Raw genomic sequence first — 10,744 nt, forward strand, 5'->3', positions numbered from 1 at the left:
TTTAATGGCCAGCCCCGCTGATACCATCAGGCCTGTTGTTAAGGGATTCAAAGGGATGTAGGACATTTAGTTTTTCATGCTCTATCTGTTTAGATCTCAAAGACACATACTTGAGTGAGTGAGTATATTTATTTTTCTGTGAAACAGCTTCAGGTTTTTTTTCCCACTTTCTTTTAGGCCACTTCCTCTTTCTTTTCACTATCTGAATCACACACACAGACACTCTTTTATCCCCGTCATAGAGACAGCAGTGGGAGCTGTCAGATCTCACACAGTGGGGTTACAAAGCAGCAGGGGTTCACATCACATCACATCACATGCCGCACATACACACGTGTACATTTGCACAGAAACACACACAGACCACAGTAGTTTCCCCCCCCCCATCTCTCTCTCCTGGACCATTGCTAATGGCGAAGAATAATTTTGTCTCTCTTGTGTGGTTCTGTCAGATCTTAAATACCCCAGACTGATCCATCCTGAACATGAACTACTTGGCAATTCGCTTCCTCCTCATGAGACATACAGCTCAGCCAATACAGCAATTGTCACAAGTCAAAATCCCTGCCAACAATTAGACAGTTATATGAGTGTCTCTGTGGGTTATATCAGTTCACTGAGGGAATTTGCTAGATGAAATATAACTTTATTGTGACCCAGTACATGAATAATAAAGACACCTTTTAACACCTTTGCCACCTAGATCATCTAGCTTTGGTGTTATTTTTTTCCAAACTAAGCTAATGCATTTATTTTAGTAATATCTTCCTGTAACTGGCATTTTGACATTTTGTGGCAAGAAAAGCACAGGTGTGATCAGTAACAAAGCCGAGCTCCTCTTAGGCGAGCTTGTTCCACCCAGGTCAGTGGAAGGAAGTAATTGTTAATGTTGTTGGATCCACCTGCGCCTTTTCTTTTCTGCTGTGGAAAAGCCATTTTCTCTTTTTGATTGCTTTATTGAACCAGGAACATTTCAGACACAATGGAGTGATAGTCTTTAGCTTGACTGAACAGATAAGACAAGAAGAGCATTAAACCAGCAGTTAAAGTATATCATATTGTGTTACTGCAAAGACTAAATCCTGCATTACTTTACCAAAAGAGAAAAGTTTATATAACTATTGAATGTTGCATCTTAGTGAATCAAACCAAATTTGCAAATGTGCCACAGAGAAAAAAAAAGCACAAGAGTAAACAATGAAAGCAGTGGTGGCCAAAATAGATTTAGCTGCTTTAGTTATGAGACACTTGGATAACATGAAACCATTGTTCAAATACTCCACATGCCTGCTCTCAAGAAGAAAACCAAATTAGCAATGAGAAAATGTTGATTTTATTGTACAGACTTTTAGATGGGACCACACATACAGTCTGAGTCAAGGCTCAGTCTCAAACAAGATGTAAAACAACAGGGCAACATTCCCAGCTGTCAGGATGTTTGTGTTCCTCCTGTGAAAATGTCAAGTTTTTGGAATAGATAAGTGAACTTTTGTTTTTAAACTAGTAGACAAGTCAGCGTCATAAATTTTAAGAAGTTGTGATGTTCTTTCTCTTGAACTCATGAGGAACTACATCTGACGGCAGCATTGCCAATGATGTCCCCAGTGTCCATTGTTATGATGGGAAGTTATTTGGAGAAGAAGCCTGAAAATGGGTTGTTATGGGTATTAGTGTGAATTTGACAGTAATTATCCTCCTTTCCTATGGTGGCCCTGAGAGCTCAATGCACTGCAGCTTAACAATACGTGCAGACAGACACCAATGTGCCACAAATTCAGAAAACAACTTCTCTAATTAGATGACACATGTGCTGCAAAAGCTCACAACACAAAGGAAGTATTTCCAAGGACACCAAAAAGTGACAGACCTGGCTGGCTGGTGCACACTTGTTCAATGCTTTTTGACCTTAATAGTTATGAGGAGGGCTACCTGTTAGCGTTTGAGAAAAGGTGAGTTTAGTTTTTGCAAATAGTACTGGATTACTTTAGGTCTGCCACTTCTTTTATCTTTAGAAACACTTCTATTAAGTTGTGACTTTTTATAGCACATGCACATGTGCTGTCAAACTGTTCAACATATTTTATGAAGTTGTTGTGTTTTTCTGTCTTTGCATGTTTTTTTTTGTTTTTGTTTTTTGTTTTAAGTTGCTGTGTATTGAGCTCTCAGGGCCACCATACTTTCCCCTGACGACAGTATTTTAGTTATGTTTGTTTCATTAATTGAAAAAAGAAAAGAAAAACAGTTTAATACAAAAAAATAATGCCTGCAACACCTGAATGAACGGGGGCAGAAAGAAGCTATATCCTTTTACAAAATGTATTTCCAACTGTCAGGATAATCAGAAGATCATGAATACAACCGTCTAGACAAACTGCTATACAATTAATTTGACCCTAACCTCTTCCTGTAGTTCAACACTTGCACGAGCACAGACTCTCGGGAACGAGCGAATTCTCCACGGGGGCGGAGCTCCAGTCACCGGCACTCACCTGGTGGAGAGGCGCTTACTGTACCTGTAGCTAACCCCTGCTGCCACCTGCTGCTCTGCAAATCGCTGTTCCAAACAATTTCAGCAGAGTTTCCCCTCATCATCACACAGCATATCAGAAGTCAGTATATCTGTTACAAAGTCCGCGTTATGCTGTTTTTTGGAGACAACTCATTCAGACTTTGTTTGTGTCAGCAACAACTGCACTTTCGTGGGTTGAACCAGACCAGCTGACAGCAAGTCGACAACTTTCAGCTGCCCAAGGATTTAATTTTTTCCCCCCACTCCACCAGGATTAGTCCATCACAAATTCATTTCACCAGGCTAAGGTAAGAATTACCTGCTGCTTCCTAAGTTTCTGCTTCCCTGATATTTGACATAATATAATCATATGCGACTGTTAATTAGGTGTTTTTCCAGTTAGGCCTAACCAGCAGGCCCCGCATTTCTAAGATATATGATCATGTGTTTCTTTGAAAAACTTCACATTTCTACATTTGATACAGAAACTAATTAAAAAATAACTCCAGTTATAATGTGATAATGAAAGTAGCTGCTGCTTTTTTTGTTTTTAATCACATTTTCACTTTAAGCCTCTTTTTCAATTACAAGTAAAGACAGAATCCAAAATCAGCTCTCTTTGCCAATTGTGTAATCCAACCTGAATCAAAAATTGTATGTTGATGCAGGTTTTTACAAAATGTTAAGATTCTGCTTTTGCACATTTTATTTTATTTATTTATTTTTCATTACTTAGGGCATGAGGAAATGCAGGTTTTTCTAAAAAGAAAATTGGATGCTGCATATCTGTGACTTAAATGGCAGACACAAACATGGCCCAGACCATTTAGTTGTGTGTTTGACAATACTGGCTGAGTGCTGCTGCTGCTGCTGGTGCTGCTGGTAATTTATTGCTATTTCACAGATGCAATGTTAGATGCTTGTGATGGCTGCTAATTCCTGCTCTCATGTGGCTGCCACCTATTATGTGCAATGTATTTCAATATTAGAGTGCTATGGGATGAATTGCTTTCCACCATCAGCCCTGGGATGTTGCTGGTGGTGTTTTCATGGAGTTGCTATTTTGGCTCACTGCAAATTTGGTCTCAACTGAAGGATGTTATTGTATAATGGCTTAATGCAATGTAATTTATTGTAAAATGGCTTTAGAAATATAAACATGAGAGCACAGCCTATTCATGTAATTATTTTCCCTTTAATAATGGCTTGAAGGGAAACTCAACATGGCTTGTTTTTCGTAGAATAGATGGTCACTTGAACGTTTTCTCCCCCATACTTCACATTCATTAGCATTAGAGGACAATTCGAACTCAAAGGCATGAAGTGTGTGAGCTTGATTTACCATGATTGATATCATAATGAAATAAAAAAAAGTCACAGTGCCTTGGTGGATTACAGTGCTACTACTCCACACAGCTGTTAACCTGTAAAAACTATTCTTCCCTCGAGGTAACCAGCTGTTTTGCCTTACCGTTCACAAGTAAGAAATCTGTCTGTCTGCCTCAAGCTATGCGTTAATGTGTGCAATATGTGCAAGTAAAGTCACTGCAGCATAAGTGACCTTCTACATGTGTTTTTTGTGGATTCAGATGCATTAGCCACAGTTCATTCATTATCTTACTTCCCATGGTCTGAGGTGCATTGTGGGACAAAAAGACCATAAGTCAGCTAGAGCCTATAGTCATCACATCACATGTTGCTGCAGATGTTGCTCCAGCACTACTGCTGCTCATCCAGCATTTCATAAGCTCCATCTCCCTGCCCTAGCATCCTCCTGCAGACTGTGATTCCCCCCCATGGAGGAGTTTATCATTGTCACTCCCCAATCTCGTCTGTGCTGAGCTTTGTGTTTGCTTGCAGGGAGGGATTCAGTCCAGTCTCTAGATACCAAACACACTGCGTTCTACTCTGTATCCATTTAATGACACTGCCCTTCGATTGAGGAAGTGGCTGAACTCGTTGCTTGTGCAGTCTGCTAGCGCATGATGTTCACGCTATCCATACGATTCAGACATTTTATTTTTTGAGTATTTGCTCTGTCTTTTGCTTCCTGTTGGTGTCTTGTATTGAATGCTCTCTTGTCTATCATTCTGTCTGTTTCATGTGCACTTTATTGCAAACAAAATAATACTGAGTGAAGCCAGAGTGAACGAGTCAAGGAGTTTTAAGTTGGCCCTGCTGCATGCAAATCTCCGATCTCATGCTATTTTGAGATTCTTTACAATAAGAGTTGAATGAATATTCTCAGTTGTTCCTTTGCAGCATATTGTGCTATTGAAGTCTCTTTAAACATTAAATCTGGTACTTCCTGCACAGCGTCGCTCCCTCTAGCAACGAGACGCAGCGGAAAATGACGTTTGAACCACTTCAGAGATGGTGGAGTTGTTGTGGAAGGGTCTTTGAAAGACTGCTGTTTATTTGAACTAAGCATAGCAAAACTAGGAAAATGGGACAGCCACTGAAGTGTGAAACTGAAGGGCTAACGCTGTTGATTTCAACGTGTGATAGTACAAACTTAGTTAAAGCAGTGCTGCCAATGTGCTGCTTTAACAGACTTTATTGGCCAGCCATTGTCAACCAGGACAAGTGCGATCTGACAAGCTGTTCAGCATTTCTCAATAGGAGATGATGGAGATGATCTGTATCCACAAAATAAACCACTTTCTTATTTCCTTGTTTTCTAGTCTGTATCACACAGAAATATATATTAATAGAAAAAAGTGCTTATATATAATTCACTCCATGTCTAGGCTCTCAATGAGGAATAGTAAATCTTGTAGTTCTATTTCAGCTGTATTGTAGTGCTTACAGTGGGTAATAGTTGATTTATTATGTAAATATTACCACCATATTTCTTGGAAAAATGTTGAATGCTCTTAAAATAGAGCTGACACTTGAACAGAAAAATACATAACTAATGTATGAGGCTGAGGATTTGCAGAGGGTGAATTTTTTTTGTGGTGAATGGTTTCCCCCACTGTTTCATCAAAGCCAACTAATATTCTGATGAAACATTACAGTTCTGGTTGAGTCTTGTATTATACGGTGGCACATTCTGAATATCAGCGACTATTCTCAGTTGTGGCTCTTAGTGTAAAACAAGGAGAGTAACAGATAGCTGTAGAGGAGATGGCCGGGTACAGACGACACGATACACCCACTGACTCAGAAACACCTCTAATGTAGTTTTCGCCTAAATGATACAATTTTTGAATTGCATTATATTAGATTCACTACTATTGACATTGCATGCAGTTAATTCTGCTACTAACCTTTAACCACATAGTGTAACCAGAAGCCAATATATAAATGTCTTATCAATATCTCATTATAAAAACTGTCTTATTATAAATATATTGTGGTGGTTACTGACTATTCTTCACAACTATCACTGTGTGTTAAAAAGTTAGTAACTTCTCTCTGCATATCGTCGACCAGTGTTGTCACTTTGCTACCTGATGGTTGCCTGATTTTTACATCAGAGAGCGAATGAAACGAACAGACAAAAAGAGAACATCTATAAATAATCCTGAATTCCTCAAAGCAAAGAAAATGTATAGTCTATAAAAATGTCTGTTGTTGTCTACAGCTGGGCCAAGTATTCCCAAAGTGTTCACCAAGGTAGTAAAGATATATTTCTACTGACAGAGGCATTCAGATCTGCGTTCCCTTTGACATCCTGCTATCTGTCTGAGTGTCAGTGAGACCTGGTGCAAATAGGGACGGGTGTATCAAAGTATAGCAGTAATGTGTAGCTGAGCAATGTGAGATAAAGAATAGCAGACTTGAATAATCATTCAGCAATGTGTTACATTTCTGAAAATTGCATTTTGATGGTTGTGTCACGAGTAGCTATAATGCAACGGCAAATAGAAGAAGATGATGAATTAGAGCAAGGCTGCATTTAACTACAGCCTCACACTTCAGGGCTGCAATTAATGGCTATTTGAATGAATCGTTTATTCACTTTAATTCATTCTTTAATTATCAGTTAATCAGCAGATTATTTTCTCAATTAATGGATTTATCACTATACAGTCTGAAAAGACTGCTGCAGTGTCCTACACTGCAAGGTGAGGTCTGAAACTCCTCAATTCTTTATTACAACAGTTTGGATTCATTTTCTTATGATTAACTAATTGATCTACATTGATTGATAGTAGCCCTGATCACTTCTGAAACAATCTTAACAATAGTGCAACAGTATCTTCAAAAAGATTTGACGCATGTATTGCAGAGTCACAGCACTGTGTTGCATTAGATTGCACAGGTGTTGCTGGCATTTGTGTCCAGCCCTTGCATACTTGACATTGTGATTTCCAGCAGCAGCTGAGCCGTGCGAGACCACAACAGTGAAACACATGTGACAGATGTATTTGGTGAATGGTTAATAACGGAAATGATCAAAGTGGGACAGAACAGGCACAGGTCCCATTCACATAATGGCCACAGGGAGCCAAGAGCAACAAAGCTAATATGTGACAGTGAGAGGCAGGAGGATTGTCTTTTGATTTAGATGTGCAGCACTGAAACTACTCATGGCAAGGTGACACATTGTACTGGTTAAAATATAACCTTTTTTTTCATGCTGAGTCATGGACTTAAAAATCATAGTCAGTGTTAAAACATATTTAATGAGTCCTGAGGAGTTTTGTATATTAAAAAATTAAATTGTGAAAGGGTTTCTCCAGACATTTGTGCATACAAAGTCTGATACACTTAAATACTATAATTAAAATGCAGAGACCTTTATGTCTCTAGAGTTAAGTTGTACTGATTACAATCCTTAGACCTTGAAACATTGACTCAATATTTTGTATTTGCAAACTCATTTTTCAGACTATTGTCCCCAAAACTAAATAATATAATTTTTAGGGTCTGCTAACATGCTCAAACACTCATGAAACATTGAAGTTCCACACTGAAGGTAGCTGTATGCTATATGAAGTCATAGTCATAGTGTTACTGTGTCAATGCTGCTTGCAGCTTTGATTTATTGTATTTTTCCATAGCGTCACCTTTTGCACAGCGAGTTGAAGAACATTTTCTAAATTTTTGGCTGGACCACAACAATGGGGCTTGTCGGATACTTGTGGATGTTGCTGACTGACTGACTGTCTAATGATACCACTGCTCAGTGTCATGCAGAGCTGATATCTACTGAGCCTTTATGATTTCCTGGCTGCTTGGGAACTGCAGGGAAACACTTTCCAATACATTGAGCCTCACCTGCAGCAACTTTTAATATAGGCCTACTGTAACTATCATAAATGAGGCAGAGGAATAACTTAACTTAAGACGCACCAAACACATAGTGTAGAAGACAGGACATCACTAATGAGGCTTCGCACTGACCTCTATGGTCATCTCTACTTCATGTTATGAAATCAGGATGTTCACTGCACAGTATGGATCATGTGAATGAAATTCATATCAGGGTTAGACAGACAATTTTTTGCACTTTACCGTTGCTTTTGATCTTTTCAACATTTTTGTATGAAAAATGCACATTACCACCACCACAGCAGCACCACTCATGACTGAACTGTTTAACTTTCTAAGTCTGACAATAGTGCCAGAGCAGATTTGGCTTGACATACATCTTTTGAATTGGAAGTCAACCACCGTCGACTATCGCCCTATTCCCGATTTCCTGGCATGTCCCAATCCCAGCGCGCTCAGCTCGACTGCTCCTGCAGGGGCTGCGTAGGAGTGATAGACAGTAGTGACACCCTAAATCAGCCGTAGAGACTGATCAAAGTACTGCATTGTTGGACTGAAATTGGACTTGGGCTCGCTGTGGCAAGCTCAATATAAGGCAAGTTTCTGTCCTGTCTGGTCTCATTTCGAGCTCAGCGTTTTGAATGATTCATCATTGGGAGTGTGGAAATGATGAGGGAAAAGTTCAAATAGAGAGTGACAAATTCTTGGTTGAGATGTTTCTACCGGAGGGGGCTTAGAGGTGTTGTTCCAGTGCAGAGCTTAAGTCACGCTGTGCTGGCCGTTTCTGCTCTGAGTAGATTTCCCACTTCCTGTGCTTCTCTTCTCTTTTTCCCTGCCTGGTATAAGTTTGAAATCAGCAGCAGGCTTTTTCTCTCTCACATCCTTTAGTTGGGGTGAATCTCATCTTCGTGCCACATAACTACGCACAGTCACTTGTATAAACCAGATATACGCAAAAGAGACCACTGGATTTATGTTAAGCAGTCTCACAAAATCACACAATACCCTTCTTACAATGTCTCTGTTTCTCAGGATTGGAGATACAAGATACTCCCTGAATGGCATCCAAGGCTATCTTTATTCAAAGAGACTGTTGCTATGTAGGACTGTTGCTATGGAGAAGCCTTTTACCTTCTCATTGAGATGGACAGCGGTAGCCTCGCCACAGGGAGGAGCCCTTTCTCTCTCTTCTTCCTGTGTGATGTTTCCTGAGGAGTTCAACCTGGGGGTTGAGCCCATGTTCCTCCTTCACCGTGATAAAAATAAAACAGTGACTCATTCGCACTGACAAGGCAGAAAGCTAAGTGACCCAAGCATACAAGTTTTCGCTAATGCTGCAGACCAAATCCCATAGTTTCTACCTGTTTTGAAGGCCCCAAGGCATACATGATGGTCATGAAGTTTGAAGTATGCTCTAAAAACAGATGATGCTATGTCTGAGTGCCGTGGATTATTGTGTAGCTCCTGACTTTTTACATAAGCTTGTGCCAGGGGAATATAAGCCCCGCTAAAAATATGTCAAAAAATAGTTTGTTTCATTTGCAAAATAACAAATAGCTGGACTGGCTGGTTAACAGCCTGTGCAGTCAAACTGTTTTCCCATCCACGACAGTTTTAGCATTTCACCACACTAAAATTTACTGGAAGTGCAATGATTAATAAGATTGACAGTGTCAGATGTTAGAAGAGTCACTGCAATATGCTGTTTCTATGTGGACAGCCTGGTTTTTAAAGAGAATTCTTACAGTAATCATATTTTTTTATTATGACAGGAGAGGTGGGATTTATTAGAAACAGGCGACTGTTAGTGTGTATCTGTGGCACACAGTTACCGGGGAGGAGATAATTGTGTCTCAGTTTCCTCTCTGTTACTGTTTTATTGCACTAACTATATCAACTTTATGGGTGCTTTTATAACTAAGTGCATAAGAATATATGTAGAATTTAGTGGAGTGCCGTTACGATGCAGGGATTTCATCACTTGTGTACCCTGAAAATATTGCTGTTGTTTGATTTCTACATGTTGCACACACAGACGCACATACTGTATAACCCTAACCCCAACCCAATATGTGTATATAATAACACCTCTACACTTTTAAGCATACTTTTTTTGACAAGTGGATATTTGAGGCAGATTGTTGAAACATGTTGTAATCCAGATGCCATTACGTTTCTCACTTTCCACTGTGAATGTGAAAAAGTAATTTTGAAGAGTCAGAAATGAGAAACTTTGGATTAGATAGGCTATCACATGACTGACTCGGTGAGATCATTTACATTCATTTCAGAAGGTGAGATAATTAATTAGTGACATGAGAAAATTGGTCATCCAAATATATGTTGTATAAAAGGCTACTCACCCTGCTCCGCTAATACCATAGAGCTGTAAGTATGTGTTCAATCCAATCTTCTGAAAATCCCTAAATCTTTTACCGCAATCAGAATCAGACTACACTTCACTGTCCCCGTTGGGAATTTCGTTGTGGACTGGCATGCTGCACATTACTGTCTCCATGATTCAAAGAAAAGACTAAAACTTGCACACGTTCCACATATTGCACATTTTCCAGCAGCAAACAACAAGGAACACTGATGATATTGCACAACCCTGAGGTCTCAAGTGACATAATTTGATTTTTCTACATGCAAAAGCTTGGAGGACTTCCTGCAGGACAAGAGACTGTGTTTTGTGTAATGAGGCAGGTGTTTCCAGGTCTCCATAGAGCCCCCAAATCAGAGAACATCCTGGTCTGTAAACCTGCCGAGAACAGCCTGCTGCTTCACTTTGGCTCTGCTGCTGAGCTCAAAGATCGCGCCTGCAAGGACAATACTCAGCCTCCCAGAGTGTCTATACCTATGGCAGCTGTTGTGATGGAAGACGGTGCTCAGCTGTGCCAGCTGCTGGGAATACTCCTCTACGCTTCTGGAGTGAAACCGGTGTCATCGAGGCAATCCTCCTCTCTCCATGTGGAATAACGACAAAACACGTCTACACCTGATTCACTGTTG

Source organism: Trachurus trachurus (genome assembly GCF_905171665.1).
Source record: "Trachurus trachurus genome assembly, chromosome: 1".
NCBI lineage: Eukaryota > Metazoa > Chordata > Actinopteri > Carangiformes > Carangidae > Trachurus > Trachurus trachurus.